The following is a 17,204-nucleotide window of genomic DNA, read 5'->3' as shown; positions in this document are numbered from 1 at the left end:
TGATGGACAGAGGCCGTATCCAGCATTGACTATTGTATTAGTACTGCTATAAACATGCGTGTGTTTAAAAAGCCTGTTTGTCATTATTTTGGAGATATAACTGGAGATGATATTGCAGATCACATGGTAATTTTTTAACTAATTTTTTTAAAAAGCGCCAAACTGGTTTTTGCACAACTGGTGAACCATTGCACATTCCCACTAATGACATACTAGAATTCCAATTTCTTCACATCTTCGCCAACACTTATTATTTTCTATTTTTTTTTTAAGTAACCATTTTACTGGACCCAAATGGTATCTCATTGAGGATTTCATTTGCATTTACCTAATGTTATGAGTTCAAAAGGCAAAAGGAAAGGTTAGCATGACAAAATCCATGCCTTATTTCCTTCAACATCTTTGTCACCAGTTAGGGGAACAAGCATTCCCTTTGTTCACAGAAAAAAAGAGGTAAAGCATCAAAACACAGCCTTTGAGGATTTCCCAAGCAAAAGATGTTTGGTGCCAGCTTTCAAAGCAGGAATATGATTTGCAAGTCCCAGCCTTGCCCATCTGTGTATTATTTTTAAGGAGGATGTCTTCCACATGCATGTGCTCACCTGCAACTTGAGTGTTTAAATGGAATGCTGAGGTTTCACACAGGGTTTGAGGATTTCCAAAAGGACTTTTTGGAAGAATACTTCATAGGGACAGCAACAAACAAGACCTTGATTTATCATAGATCACACTTTATTTAAGCTGAAGCGTAAATTAGAAGAGAGCACTGAGCTGGGGGTCTGGAGAATAGATGTCACCACTGACTGACCCTGTATGTAACTCTAGATACATTACCTCTGTTGCCTGAGACTCAGTGTCCATTCTGTATCAGGGCCCAGACTCAGTTTTCCTATCTTTGTTCACTCAAAGAAATTGTAAACCTTCTTTCATTTCTTTTAATTTTTTATATATGTGCACACATTTTGACCACTTATAATTGGTCATTAATTATAATAAATATGATTAGTGGCATTAATTACACTTGCAATGTTGTATAAACAATGGAGGTTGCTCTAAATGTTTAGATTAGTGTGGGTAGTATTTATAGCTTTCAGAAACATGCATTCCTAACCATGAACGTGAGATGTCTTTCCATTTCATAGGTCGCCACAGGTTAAGTCTGATTTTGTAGGACCTGAGTAGTTCCGAGGAAATTGTATTTTTAAAACCCCTTCAAGATAAATTATCAATTACCCCAACATTTTTACTATGTTAATTACTGAATTTGCTTTAAAAGTGCTTATCTATTCTTAACACTTTGTGCAATATATCAGAGCTTGAGTGTGTGTGTAATTTTATGTAAGCAAGACCTCAATGTTGCACGCTTAAATTTAACAAACCTGTAGGCATATTGTATATCTGACTCAAGATAGCTTGGAAACAGAAAATTTTGTGGCTCACCATCTCTACAAATAAACGCATCAAGTAAAATTATTTTCATAGACTCAATTGGTACCAGATATTTTGAAAGATATAAAAACAATTTTCATCTTAAAAACAATTCCTAGAAATTGTTAAGAGAGTGCTCTGAAGTCTGAAAATGACAATAAACTTGGGTATAGAGTACATGGCAAGTTCTGCTATATATACTGTGGTCAGAATGTGACCCCCAAAATTCATATATGTGAAACTTAATGGAAAATATGGTAGTACTAAGAGGTAAGGTCTTTAGGAAGTGATTGAGTTATGTGGGCAGAGCCCTCATGGATAAATTAGCAACCTTTTAGAAGGGCTAGAGAAAACTAGGTAGCCTTTTGCCTTTCTGTACTTTATGCCATGTGAGAGTACAGCGTTCTGCTCTTCTCAAGGCCATAGCATTCAAGGTGCTGTCTTGGAAGCAGAGACCTGGTCCTCACCAGCCACTGAACCTGCTGGAACCTGGATCTTGAATTTCAAGCCTCCTAAACTATGTGAAATAAATTTCTGTTTTGCGTAGATTACCTCATTTATTTTGGTATAGCAGCATAAATGGACTAATACAGAATATAAAGTACAGTTAAAATTTGGGTGCCTATCTGATATGACATAACTTATTAGAGGAGTTGACTCATGAGCCCAGCTTGTAATGTCTATTTGTCTAAACACATTTCCATACTCTGTGTCTCTTTCAAGCATCCACAGGTGAGGCATTTTCTTTAGTTCAAAAACTTAAAAAGAGAATTGTTAAACTAATGTTCAACAACTTGCTAACATCTTGTAAGATTAAGAGGGCAGTGGAAACATTAATAGAAGTTTAGGGATTCTTGTCTAAGGTATTTCAAATTAACAGCTAATAAATGTTTAAAATAGCTTTTTTTTTTATGGTGGGATGAGAGTGAATAAAAATTAACAACAGAAACCTATTTTGCATACTGGAACTTTGACATGTTTACACAAATAATGCTTTGAGAAGACACTGGAATCCTTAGCTTTATTTATTACACAGTAAAATTCCAATATATATTAAAAAGATTAATAAATATATATGCATGTTACCAGAGGTCTGTGTTCTTTTTAAAATGTAACTTGATAATCTAAGAAGCAAGACAGCAGTCCTCCCTTTTGTTTTCCAGGGTTTCAGTTACCCATATTCAACCATGGCCTGAAAATATTCAATCAAATTTCCAGAAATAAACAATTCTTAAGTTTTCAATTGCAGGGCACTTGGAGTAACATGATGACATTTTGCACTGTCCCACTTCATCTCACCCAGAACATCAATCTTCCCTTTTTCCAGCATTATCCATGTTAAATATGCCACCCATCCCTTACTGGATGGGAAAACACATAGAATGACAGGATTTGGTACTAACCACAATTTCAGGCATCCACAGTTCATCTTGGAATATATCCCAGGAAGATAAGACACTGATAAACTTTTTTATCTTATTCCTATTTTAAGTGTGTATATAAAAATTAATCCATTTATTATGAAGTTGCACTATTGTATACTTAATGTTTTGTTAAATTCACCATGAGTTAATTTTCTATCATGTATAAATGTATCAACATCAATTGCTGTATACATTTATACATGTACACTACATAATTTTTGCACATATAATTTATTATTGTGCTTGAAGGTGTTAGGCAAGTTGTAGTTCTGATAAACTAACTGTATACATTCCCATATATATACCTCCCAGACATACAGGACGATACACACACACACATTTTTATTATTATTATCCAATAAAAAGTAACAAGGAAAGAAGCATTTTTATAGCTGGTACCCAAGAATATTTCAGCTGAAAAACATGAGAGTGTTGTCATTTAGAAACAGCATATTAGAAACCTATTTTTCTTGAATTTTTAGAATCTATTGCTGGATAATAATCATCATGATATAAATACTGAAAAAAAATCTATCCATAGTAATAAGTTCATATATATTCAGTGTGTTTTGTGAAAACAAGAAGATAATTCTGATAGAGGCGAATGTGAATGTACCAGTTTCAGCAATGTGGTTTATGATTATGTGGTTCTGAGGTTCTTGACTCTTGAGAAACATTTTATAACTAGAAATCGTTTTTTCTTAAATTTTCACCCCCACTTCTTTGCAAAACAATATGTATAGCCTTGGTGAAATTTTAAAATAACACAAACTCAACAATTTATGACAGAGGTTCATGTTGTTTTTTTTCCAATACTACAAATGTGGTTTTTATTTCTTAGGTGGTTCTTGAAATTAAAGCACTTACTATCCCTGAAGTATATTAATATTAACGGTGAACATGAAAAGAAAAAGAAAGTATGCCGTTCAATCTCTTGGAACTCTGAAAAAACCTGATTAGCGCTTCTGGCCAGTAAGTTGGGTACAAAATATGGGAAGGCAACAGCCAGGACAAATACCATCTAGAATATTCTCCACATTATCTCTTTGAATGAAGACACAATTCTTTAGTGTACCCTGCTCCAAACATTTTAAACTTTAAGTGGAATAGTTTGTTGAGGTCACAGTTTACAATGTCAAGGTAACAGTTTGGTTACATTTTAGTATAAGGTAACATTATTTGAAAATAATGATTATATTTAATTAACTTATTTTTAAACTTTTATTGGTATTGTCTGTAAAATACATATGGGCAATGCATAACATGGAATATTACATGACTATGAAGTATAAAGTTTATGTCTATATTTTTCTCACAAATTTGTTTAGTATAGCAGCCAATTTTAGGCCTGACATAATCTGTTTGAAACTCAGTTGGACCAGTCACCTTTGGCTCACCTATGCATGTGTTTTTTTGTTTCTTGGGTTTTTTTTTTTTTAAGTCATAGCTGTGTATATTAATGTAATCACAGTACCATGTGCTGGTTTTACATACAATTTGAAATATTTTCATCAAACTGGTTAACATAGCATTCACTGCATTTTCTTAGTTATTCTGTTAAAACATTTATATTCTACACTTAGTAAATTTAACATGTACCCTTGTAAAATGCACCATAGGTGTGGTCTCGCCAATTACCGTCCCTCCACCCATCCTCCTCCCTCCCCCCTCCTCTTTCCCCTTCTTCTTGGGCTATAATTGGGTTGGTTATAGCTTTCATATGAAAGCTACGAATTGGTTTAATATTAGGGCTGAGTACACTGGATACTTTTTCTTACATTCTTGAGATACTTTGCTAAGAATATGTTCCAGCTCCATCCATGTCCCTAAGTGTTTTTTTGTGATGTAGACCAATTTTTTCCTTATACTTTTGATCACAAATCCAATACCCCCCACCAGTGCTGAGCACAGTAAAACTTAATGGTCAACACCAGAGCATGTGAGTAAGTTTTACCCCTTCCTGGGGTTTTCCCATGAAAAAGCCTAAGTGACTTGTGGTCCTGTAGGTTTCTGTGAGCCCACTCCGGCATGCTCTCTCCCTCCCTCCCACCTCTAAGCCTACTGCTGCTGCCTCCAGACTTCACCTCAGCCTCCCATTAGTACCTGGCACCTTTGAATAGCGAATTTCCTCACTCCTGTGAGTTTCATGCATTTGGTTTTACTTTCTTACTATTTCTTACCCAACACACACACCACAACCAAACTTTCCTGCTGGTCAGCTAGAGCTATGACAGAGAGAAAGAGAGCAAAGTGAGAGAGAGAAGGAAAGAGAGAGATTAGAAATTAATGAAATTCAAATAGTAACAATGTGATAGATAACAAATCTCCCAAGATATTCCTACTAAATAAACTGGGGGTTAGTTATTCCATAGAAAAAAAAAGGGCCAGATCCTCTTAATTTTACCAAACATATTTAAAAGATCTTGGAAGATGGGCGGTGCCTGTGGCTCAAGGAGTAGGGCCCCAGTCCCATATGCCGGAGGTGGCGGGTTCAAACCCAGCCCTGGCCAAAAACCACAAAAAAAAAACAAAAAAAAAAAAACAAAAACAAACTTGGAAGACTTCACTAGATTTTAACCATTCAACTAAAAGCAATAACTAACCAAAAACGAGCCTTTTATAATTTTGCAATATGTCATGGCTAAAATACTTTTCTCTGTTTAATTCTTGCTAATTTCCCTCAAGTAAAATGCTAAACATGTGTGAATCAATAACAAATTCATAAGAATTTTTGTTTATTTGTTTTTGGCTTACTCCACTTTCTTGAAATCACACACGATTTAGAACATTCTCACTTTTTTTCTGAGGATCTTCTGAAACCTAATAATTAATTACATGGTTCACAAATTACTTGAAACGTTAGCAATCCAATGAGGTAACAAGCCTCCTTGGCAGGAACCCGGTCTCTCTCTTCTCATTTATTCCCACGTCCCTGAATGGTGATTCACACACCTTGATGTCTAAGAGAATTTAGACTGCTTCCAAATTTCTTTTAAAAGCACTCTTTGCTTGTTTTCATATTACTCAATTTTGTTGTTGATGTTATTTGTTAAAGCATCTATATACTAAGAAAGAGGAAGTTTGATTTAATAAAAACTCTGCACCCTTTTCTTTTCTTTTTCTTTCTTTCTTTCTTTCTTTTTTTTTTTTTTTTTTTGCAGTTTTTGGCAGGGGCTGGGTTTGAGCCCATACGGGGCCAGGTCCCTATTGCTTTGAGCCACGGGTGCCGCCCTGGACCAGTTGTTTTGCAGTAACTTGGTCTTATTTCAGTATTGGTTTGAAAAACTATCATGGAAACCTGCTGAAAAGGGTGTTGTACATTAGCACAAATAAACCAGGGGTCACCTGAGATAATGTCACCATATTTTCACATGATAAAAACATAATTTTTAAAAATTAAACATAATTTAAAAAATGCATTTATTTAAAAATATATATTTATACTTAATTATCATGAAAACAGTATTTTAAAATATTAGAATATGCTTCCTCTGTGGTAATAATCTTTTAGAATTATGCTATCCCTTCTTTTAAAATTGGAATTGTGTAGTATTAATTTCCATGTATTTGTGAGAGACAATGTACTAATGTATTTTTCAGAGAAATTGCAGAAACAATTGATTACTTAATAAAAGGTTAATCGTATGATATTTTTGAAGAAATTGACAATAAAAAAGTATTATACCTTTCTGAGACAAAAAACCCCCAAAAGAACTAAAATCTCAGGTCATGAAATATACATATATATATTTATTTTAAATATTTCTCAATTTTTTTACATATTCCAAGGATTTTCTCCTGTCATCCTCCATATTATGTTATGAAAGATACAGAACAATGCAAAAGTTAAAAGTAATAAAAAGTCGAAATACATCGAGAGATAATAAGTAAAAATTATTAATGAATTTTCTATCTAGTTAAGGAAATACAAGGTTAACATGTTATTGCCTTGATAATACAAACGCTTTATTAATGAATGACCTTATGCAATTATGGACAATAAATAGAAATGCAAGTAAGTGTAGAGATTGGCATATAATAGAACATATCTTGACATTATTATTTGCTTTCTCTGTGAAAGACAAAAGACAATTGTTAAAAGATATTCTTCAATTAGAAAAAGAGAGACAATTATGTAATTTCTTAAGAGCAGTACAAATTCTCATTCACTAAAATAGAAAAAAAAATAAAAATAAAAGAGAGTACAGCTTATCTGACCCTCGTGCTTCAACATTCAGAGGCTTAAAAAGTGCAAAGACTTTGCTCCCCAGTATCATCAGAGATTGTGAATAAGGACTATTTTTTATTACTGTTTTTAACATCTCTGATTATATGTCTTTTAGAGGGGTTTTCTAAGGCTAGTGGTCTGTATTATATTGTTTCTTACTAGGGCAATAAAGTGTATTGAATTAGATGTCTCTTTTACTTAAATTATGTAGAGGAACAAAGTTTTTTACTTAGTTTTAAAATTTTCCCTTTGTAAGTGGACAGAGAAATTCATTTTTGGTGGATTTAATTTAAACAGACAATTCTGTAAGGTGTAAAAGTAGACTTGGCAAAAGTTTTATATTTGATAAAACTAACTTAATAAAAATGCTTGCCAAAAAGTAATCAAGACACTTTTTTAAAAAATTAAATCATAGCTGTGTATATTAATGCAATCATGGAGTACAATGTGCTGGTTTTATATACAATTTGAAATATTTTCATCAAACTGGTTAACATAGCCTTCATGGCATTTTCTTAGTTACTGTGTTGAGACATTTATATTCTACATTTAGTGAATTTCACATGTACCCTTGTAAGATGCACTGTAGGTGTAATCCCACCAATTGCCCTCCATCCACCCATCCTTCCCCCTCCCCTCCCCTCCCTTTCCCCCTTCCCTATATTCCTGGGCTATAATTGGGTTATAGATTTCATATGAAAGCTATAAATTAGTTTCATAGTAGGGTTGAGTACATTGGATACTTTTTCTTCCATTCTTGAGACACTTTGCTAAGAAGAATACGTAACTAAGATACTTTAACAAATGATTTTAAATGCACACTATTCAGCCATTGAAAGAGATGGAGACTTTACAACTTTCCTATTACTCTGGATTGAGGTGGACTGCATTCTTCTTAGTAAAGCATCCCATGAATGGAGAACCAAGAATCCAATGAACTCAATTCTAATATGAAGACAATGGCTGACCTAATACATGGTGGGGAGCCAGGAAATGAGGGAGCAGGGAGAGGGAAGGAAGGAGGGGGCTGGGGGGTCATGGAGTATAACACATCTCTTAGGGCTGGGACACAATTATAAGAGGGAATTCACCTAACAAATGCAATCAGAGTAAACTAATTTTTTATACCCTCAAGGAATCCAAAATAATAAAAAAGTAAAATTAAAAAAAATAAAATGTATCTCAATTAATTTTTTTAACTCCTGAGAGTACAGTTGAATAGATAAATGACTCCCAGCGTGTCATTTTAGTACTCAAGACTTGTCTTCTTTATTTGATAGTGGCAGTCTCCGTGACAGTTTAGTAAAGTCTAAAAGAAAAAATCTTGTGTCAGAGACCTAGATTTGATTTGGTCAATATTACCAGGTAAACAAAGTAATATTACTATATTACCTTGTCTACCTGAGATGAACCACTTAAGAACTACAGGTTTTATAACTGCAAATGGGAATAACTGAAGTTATTTCATAAGGTCCCTGTAGGGTTCTGAGGAAATGATACACCATCTAATGCATAATAAGTTCTTCATAAACAGTAGATTTTCCTTTCTTTCTCTTTTCTTCCTTTTTTCCTCTTCCATCCCTCCCCTCCCTTGTTATTTTGCTTTTTTCTTCCTAGATGCATGCTATTAGAAAGAGCTTCTGATTGCAAGAGAGACTTCGCCTAACAATTGCAATCAATGTAACCTGGCTTATTGTACCCTCAATGAATCCCCAACAATAAAAAAAGAAAGAAAGAAAGAAAGAAAGAGCTTCTGTGTGCTCCTTGAAGTAGACCTATGCAAAATAGACTTTTTGCAGATAAGGAAATTAAAATAGAGAAACATTTTTTAATTTAAACATGCACATGCATACACATGAGATGCTCATTCTTTGGTAAATTATCTTCCAGAGTAGGGCTGTTCAACAGAACGAATTGATAAATCAGGCTTCATCAAATTAAACATTTTATCTCCTCAAAAGTTTTTCATTGAGTGCAAAAAAATCAAAAGACAAGCCACAGATGAGGAGAAAATATTTGCACATCACATATCTAATAAAAGACTCATATTCCAAATATCCAAAGAATTTTCTAAAATCAAAAATAGGGAAGCAAATAACTCAAGTAAAACAGAGGTAAAATGTATGAACAGCACTTCAAACAGGATTTGTTGATGGCAAACAAATGCATGAAAACATGTTCAACTTTGAGACCAAAGATACTGTGAAACACATATTTGGGTTGCTAACATTAAAAAGCATGCCCACACCAAGTGTGGGTAACAATGCAGATGAGATGGATATGTAAAATTGTCCAACCATTTTGAAAGACAAGAGTAGTCACACTGCTCACGTGACTTCTCTATCTGCACAGGTTCTGGAAGTCAAAGGGGTCTCAAGGAGATTGATTATCACACAAAGGCTGGAGGGTATAGAGAAATTTTATATAGCTAAATCAGGAAGGACAATAACTCAAAAAGAAATGATCTCTAGCCAAAAAGTAGAGGCTTAGATATTTATTTCTTATTCCCTACTATTTAACACATTTTTTAAAAAATTATATTGTTCAAAGTAAAAAGGATTTACCTTTTTAACAGTTGAAATGATAGTCCTTTTTATGTATAATATATAATTGATCACCACCATTAGAGATTATAGCTATATCAAAGATATGCTAGGTTTGATAATAATAAATTTTTTGATAATAATAAATAATAATAATACCTCATCTGAGTATTATACCATCGATAACTTCTATTACACTTATAAGTCATTTTTGTTTCAATATATTTCTCTGAAATTGGAGTGATTGCTCTCTTTCAAAAATAACTAAAATAAGGTCAAAATGTACTAGGATGCATCATGAGGTTATTTTTATTTAATTAAAAAAATAAAATTATCTGCTTAGCTGTGTTAAAAATCAAGATACTTTGAACCAATAAATAGTCTTTAACTGTATGTATGGGTGTATATTTGTATTAAGATAAGCCTAAAAAACTCTCTGGTAGAAAAAAATGAAAAGAAAACAAGCATAAATAAAAAGTAAGCTCCTATTTGTATGCACCAATATATGTTATAGTACTTAGATAATTTATGTATTGTGTATGTATATATCTGTATATACAGAAACCCACATGCTTACACATAGCATTCATTTAATACTATTCATCTCTTAGGTTTTCATGTTAATTGCATAAGTTAATGTGTGCTTACACATATTAAGAAGATTATACAGACTAATAGTTGACCTTTACCTACAAATTAATATCAAATCTTCCTGGTAAGAATAGGAATATGAAGTGTGGCCCAATTTCTTCACTAAGAAAACTCAAACAATCCTTCTTCAGTGGGGGATGAGAAAATTGCAGGAAAATATGAAGTAATAAAGGAGCCATAGCCCACATCAAGCATTCTGACTCATTGAGGTTATTGTCAGCCCTGTGCTGTGGTCATACCCATCCTTCCTCTTTGCTGGAGGTCCCACCCGCGAGCCTAATTCTCCACTATCGTTCTTGTAGCTACCAGTTTGTCACACCTGTGGCTTTTTCCTTAAAATGCTCTGGTCACTCAGCCTCACCCTGCTTCCTCCAACATTCTGCCTCTCTGATTCTTCTAATACTTTACCTCCTCATAAACGTCTCCTTAAGTTATCCCCAAATCATTTACTGTCCTCATATTTGTCCATCTGCATAAAGAGTATTTTAGCAAAAGATCTACTCTAATATAGGGCATTTTTCAAAACTATGGTTTTGAGTGCTTTCTCTGTGCTGTCCACTGTGGGGAGTGATGTACCTTTACAATGGATGAGTAGATTAAGGAAGAAGAAAAACAACATTCTGTCTCTTGTCATGATCAGCTCATAACACAGCTTCCCTTGCAGCTCCCTTTCTGGTCATATAGCTCATCCTCTTGACTTCCTGCCCTTGGCACACAGAATTTTTCTCAAGTCCATTTGCACCAAAGTGGGCTACCTTGACCCTCCATGGTTCTTCTAATCCCTTCAATAATGCCCATTTTGGCCAGACGTGCTCTGTCTGATTTCAACATTAACACAACTAAGTCTGGGGTATAGGACTACAATTTTCATGAAAAAGAGATAAAAATCAAAATGTGAAAGAAAATGGAAATGAGAGAAATTTATGAAGTGGTTGGAGGCAAAATATGTGTTTGCATGTTTTTCTCAAGCACTGACATCTCAAAACATTATATTTTAAAATCACTGAGGATATAGCTTTTTAAAATTCATGAACAATGGCATAAATGATCAAAACGAATTTTGAAAGACTTACAGTCAAGTCTCGTTGAATATAGCCTCACATGCAGCAACTTCTGCGTTATTTACATCGAGTTACCTAATATTTTAGATGGCCTTTGGATTCCTTAAATTTGTATCACATGGAAGTATTCTTTCCAATGCTTCTAGTATACTCACTAAAAACTGGTACGTCAGGTCACGCCACCTTATCCTCCACGACCACGGCTTTTCCACCCTTCCCCTAAGTGCTCGGGAAATCCCCCCTGTGTTGTCTCTCAGCATTCTTTCCAAGTCTTCTTGCTCAGAGAGCCCTCTCCTGCTAATCTTGGTCAGACATCGGATTCCTCTGACTCCCTGAGGACTGTAGATGGTAGGGATCACATGAATAACTTTTTTTTTTTTTTTTGGCCTGGGCTGGGTTTGAACCCGCCACCTCCAGCATATGGGACCAGCGCCCTACTCACTGAGCCACAGGCGCCGCCCCACATGAATAACTTGATGGCTCTTGCAATTGCTCCTCTATTTTGTTCCAAAGTTGGCTTATTGTAATAAATAATCCACCAAAGCAGTCCCTAACCTAAACAGTGAAAGAACTATTTGACTCAAAGCCATTCTTCTCTTCCTGCCCTAGATCATTTCAAAATTAAATAGCATACAAATCTTTTATGAGCATGTTTGTTATTAACTACGCATAATGTTTTCTGAGTAACACTGCACATACCGATATTATAGGGTTGCTTTGGGTTAGTTTGCAGTTACTTCCCTCCACCCCATTCCTCAAAGAAGGTAGCTAATGTCAACTAGTAGATAACTAATAAAAGCAAAAAAAGGGCATTGTACTGATGGATATCATGAGGATCTTAAGACTTGGGAGAGAGCAGAAATACCAACAGAGATCAGCAATTCATAATGATTAACATAGTGAATAGTGATACTATTTATAAACAAAAGCGAGAAGTGATGTTTTCTAGTTTTACCTGAAATGAGTGAATGGAAAATATCTTCCAGGAGAGAGATATTCTTTAAGGTATTTTCATTTACTAAAAGAGGTACAGGAGTAATGTAAAGATATTAGCACATGTAAGAGTGGAAAGTGAAGGCTTATGATTATAACGAAAAATATTCACAATATCCGAGAATAAGAAAGGAGATTGAAAATTGCACGCTGAAAATGGGGCACAGAGGAGAAAATGAAGCTTTAATACTTTCCCATGGGCTGCTGTAAGAAAAGAAGCAGAATTTAGGGTATTTCAAGAGTTGTGAGAAGTATGAACTTGATGGTGCATTTCCAGTTTTTATTACCAAAACTAGCATAGACCTTTAGAAATGAAAACCTGAAATTAGCCCACCCCATTCTCCTTTCTTTGGAGGGCATAGGAGTACAAAATGTGTCAGAAAGGAGGTGTGGTAGGCTGAATAATGCTTCCTCTGGTGGGAATCTGGGAATATGTTAATTTACATAGTATGGACAACTTGGCAAGTGATAAATTCAAGATTTGGGTGGCCCGAAGGTAATCACGAGGGTCCTGGGTAAAGGGGAAGAAAAAGCTCATTTTGGATTTCTGACTTTCCTAACTGTATACGTTTGTGGTGTTCTAAGCCACTAAATTTATGGTACTTTGTTACAGCAGCAATGGAAAACTGGTAAATGAAACAAGTATGCATTATAAATCAGAAGGAAGGCAGAGCAGCACGTGTATGAAGAAGGAACATTTGAATTCCCCAGACTCCTACGTCTGCCACTTTGTGTTTTACCTTCAAGAAAGTTTTTATTATGAAATTAAGACTAAGGAATTATACGTTAAATGCATTTATTGTTTAGCAATACAGTCAGAATTTCTTTTGCTTCAAATTCTTTTATGTAAAAGGGGAAATTAAAGATTTCAATTAGAATCAAGATTACTGCTTCCCAGGGGAAAACATTCTCATGAGGAAACCTAGAGATGAAACTAGCCTCTTACAGCCATCTGATCTTCAACAAAGCAAACAAAAACATGCACTGGGGAAAAGAATCCCCTTTCAATAAATCATACTGCATAACCACATGTAAAAGACTGAAACTGGACTCACGCCTCTCACCACTTCCAAAAATTGACTCATGATACATAAAAGATTTAAATCTAAGACATGAAACAATAAAAGTCGTGGAAGAAAGTATAGGAAAAACTCTAGATGATATTAGCCTGGGGAAAGATTTTATGAAGAAGACTCCATCGGCAATTGAAACAACAAAAATAAAGAAATGGGACTTAATTAAGCTAAAAAGCTTCTGCACAGCTAAGTATAAAACAATGAAAACAAACAGACAACCTTTAGAATGGGAAAAGACATTTGCATGCTAGGAATCAGACAAAGGGTTGATAACTAGAATCTACAGTCAACTCAAATTAATCAACAAAGAAGAGCAAACAATCCCATCTATCCCTGGGCAAGAGACATGAATAGAACCTTCCTTGAGGAAGATAGACCACTGGCCAGTCAACACATGAAAAAATGCTCATTGTCTCTAATCATCAGAGAAATACAAATAAAAACCACCTTGCCATATCACCTAACCCCAGTGAGAATAGCACACATCACAAAGTTCCAAAGTTACAGATGCTGGCACATTTGTGGAGAGAAGGCAACCTTTTTACGTTGTTGGTGGGATTGCAAACTAACAGAACCTCTTTGGAAAGAAGTATGGAGAATCCTCAAAGATCTCAACATAGACCTTCTATTTGATCCCACATTAATCGTATCCATTAGGGGGAAAATAAGCATTTTATCGTAACGACATTTACAGTGCATTATTTACTGCAGCTCAATTCATAATTGCCAAGATGTGGAATCAACCCAAGTGCCCATCAGCCTACGAATGAATTAATAAATTATGGTATATGTATACCATGGAATACTACTCAGTCATAAAAAGGTGGAGGCTTTACATCTTTTGTATTAACCTGGGTGGAACTGGAAAGCATTCTCCTTATTAAACCATCACAAGAATGGAAAAGTAAGTATCCAGGGTATTCAATACTATGGGAAGCTGGTAGATGAACAAATACACACTCACAAAAGGGGAAATCTCAATTAAATTCAAGCTGGGGGGGAGGGGGAGGAGGAAGGAGGGATTGATGTGTTCTCACCTAACAGGCACAATGTTAGGTACATGGCATATCACTTGGGTGAGGGGCACACTACAACAAGGACTTTACCTAACAAATGATACCTTTTTTTCCTTTTTACTCACTGTTATACAAATGAGGATGTATTACAACTATACTGGTACATATTACTGATACTGTAAAATATTGTTTGCATGTTTAAAATTTTATAAAACTATGAATTCTTTCTTTAAATGATTTCAATATTATTTTTGTTTATTTGATTAATTCCTCTTTATAGTAATAGAGTTCTTTTTCATTCATTTCTAATCATTGTAAAATAGCCACTGGTGGGGCGGCACCTGTGGCTCAAAGGAGTAGGGTGCTGGCCCCATATGCTGGAGGTGGTGGGTTCAAACCCAGCCCTGGCCAAAACTGCAAAAAAAAAAAAAAAAAAAGCCACTGGCATTTAAAATATATTAACTCTGCTGACAATGAACACATGTTGATCTACTTTTTGCTTTTATGCACAAACTTTTGTGATGGTGTGTGTATATTTTTTCTAGGAATAGAATGGTTTATTTATAGGGGCATGTTTTTTATTTTTGTTAGCTAAATGAAAAAAATTTTCAAATGATTTTACTAACTTAATACTTCAACTTTATATCAAAAATTACTCTTTTAATAATACTTTGTGACTTGTTGAAGAAAATTTTCTTTACCTTAATGTTATAAAAGATAGGTCCTTTAAGCTCAAAATTTTGCCTTCCCATTTACGTTTTATGTCATCCAGAAAAGTACTGGAAGAAAGTGCTTTGTACAAAGTGCTGGCACAGATACATTTTTTTTCAATATAGATAGTCATTCTAACACCTTTAATTTAATGTCTCTCTTTCCTCTACTCTTCTGTAATATCTGCTTAGTCAACAATCAAGTTTCTAAAAGTATGTGAATTTTTATATGGGATATATTGGACTAAATGTTTATTTCTGAACTAGTAACGAAATGCTTTTACATTAGCTGTCATTATTATCTTAGTACTTGTTAGAATATACTTCTTAGCATGTTCTTCACTTTGATAAATTTTTGCTCTTGTGGCACTTTGCACTTATAATTTAGTATTGAGAATCAACTGATTATGTTCTATGAAATTTTTTATTGACTATCTCTTATTTCCCCTGTGGCCTTTAATAGTATCTATTTATTCTTGATCTTTATTTTTTTATTTTTTTTATTAAATCATAGCTGTGTACATTAATGCAATTATAGGGTACAATGTGCTGGGTTTATATACAATTTGAAATGTTTTCATCAAACTGGTTAACATAGCCTTCCTGGCATTTTCTTAGTTATTGTGTTAAGACATTTATATTCTACATTTACTAAGTTTCACATGTACCCTTGTAAGATGCACTGTAGGTGTGGTCCCACCAATTACTCTCCCTCCAACCATCTTCCCCCCTCCCCTCCCCACCTTCTCTCCTTAACCCTTCTTCGGCTATAATTGGGTTATAGCTTTCATAAGAAAACTATGAATAGACTGAGTGCATTGGATACTTTTCTTACATTCTTGAGATACTTTGCTAAGAAGAATATGTTCCAGCTCCATCCATGTAAACATGTAAGAGGTAAAGTCTCCATCTTTCTTTAAGGCTGCACAATATTCCATGGTGTACATATACCACAATTTATTTTTTATTTTTATTTATATTTTTTTGTAGAGACAGAGTCTCACTTTATTGCCCTCAATAGAGTGCCGTGGCATCACTCGGCTCACAGCAACCTCCAGCTCTTGGGCTTATGCGATTCTCTGGCCTCAGCCTCCCGAGTAGCTGGGACTACAGGCACCCACCCCAACACCCGGCTATTTTTTGTTGCAGTTTGGCCGGGGCTGGGTTTGAACCCGCCACCCTCGGTATATGGGGCTGGCGCCCTACTCACTGAGCCACAGGCGCCGCCTTATACCACAATTTATTGATCTATTCATGGGTCGATGGGCACTTGGGCTTCTTCCATAACTTAGCAATTATGAATTGAGCTGCAATAAACATTCTGGTACACATATCTTTGTTATAATGTGATTTTTGGTCTTCTGGATATATACCTAGTAGAGGAATTATAGGATTGAATGGCAGGTCTATTTTCAGATCTCTAAGTGTTCTCCAAATATCTTTCCAAAAGGAATGTATTAGTTTGCATTCCCACCAGCAATGTATAAGTATTCCCTTTTCTCCACATCCACACCAACACCTCTGGTTTTGGAATTTTGTGATGTAGGCTAATCTTACTGGAGTTAGATGATATCTCGAAGTAGTTTTGATTTGCATTTCTCTGATGATTAAGGAGGATGAGCATTTTAATTTCAATACATAGTCATGCATAAGTATTTTTCACCATTAATACTTACATTATTTTTAAAGATCATTTTCAAACTTAAGACTTATATATTTCATTAAGATTAGAAAATTCTAAGCTAATATTTTAAATAGTTTTCTTTAGTATGTCCTCTATTTATTTCTTCTGGGACTTTTTTTAAGGCAAAATATATACTCCTCAATAGAAACACTATGCCCCAATCTATACAACTTATCTAGGGTGAATATCCAGAATGTATTAAGAAACTTAACTCAATAGCAATAAAACAAATAACCTGATTAAGACGTGGGTAAAAAGGCTGGCAAGGTGGCTCATGTCTGTAATCTTCGCACTCTCAGAGGCCCAGGAAGGTGGATTGCTTGAGTTGAGATGTTCCAGACCAGCCTGAGCAAGGATGAGATCTCTATATCTATTGAAAAATAGAAAAAA

At 34.7% G+C, this 17,204-nt stretch overlaps 1 long non-coding RNA gene across 1 annotated transcript in view; it reads right to left on the bottom strand.

The window, feature by feature from the left end:
* The window catches only part of LOC128584646 (uncharacterized), a 52,791-nt gene that overhangs the window by 18,359 nt on the left and 17,228 nt on the right, over positions 1–17,204 (bottom strand). The window contains exon 2 of the long non-coding RNA XR_008379704.1: positions 17,050–17,184. This is a non-coding gene — a long non-coding RNA (uncharacterized LOC128584646). The remainder of the gene's footprint in view (positions 1–17,049; positions 17,185–17,204) is intronic.

Source organism: Nycticebus coucang, chromosome 4 (genome assembly GCF_027406575.1).
Source record: "Nycticebus coucang isolate mNycCou1 chromosome 4, mNycCou1.pri, whole genome shotgun sequence".
NCBI lineage: Eukaryota > Metazoa > Chordata > Mammalia > Primates > Lorisidae > Nycticebus > Nycticebus coucang.
The sequence above is the reverse complement of the archived record's forward strand: the minus strand, read 5'-3'. Positions and strand labels throughout refer to the sequence as shown.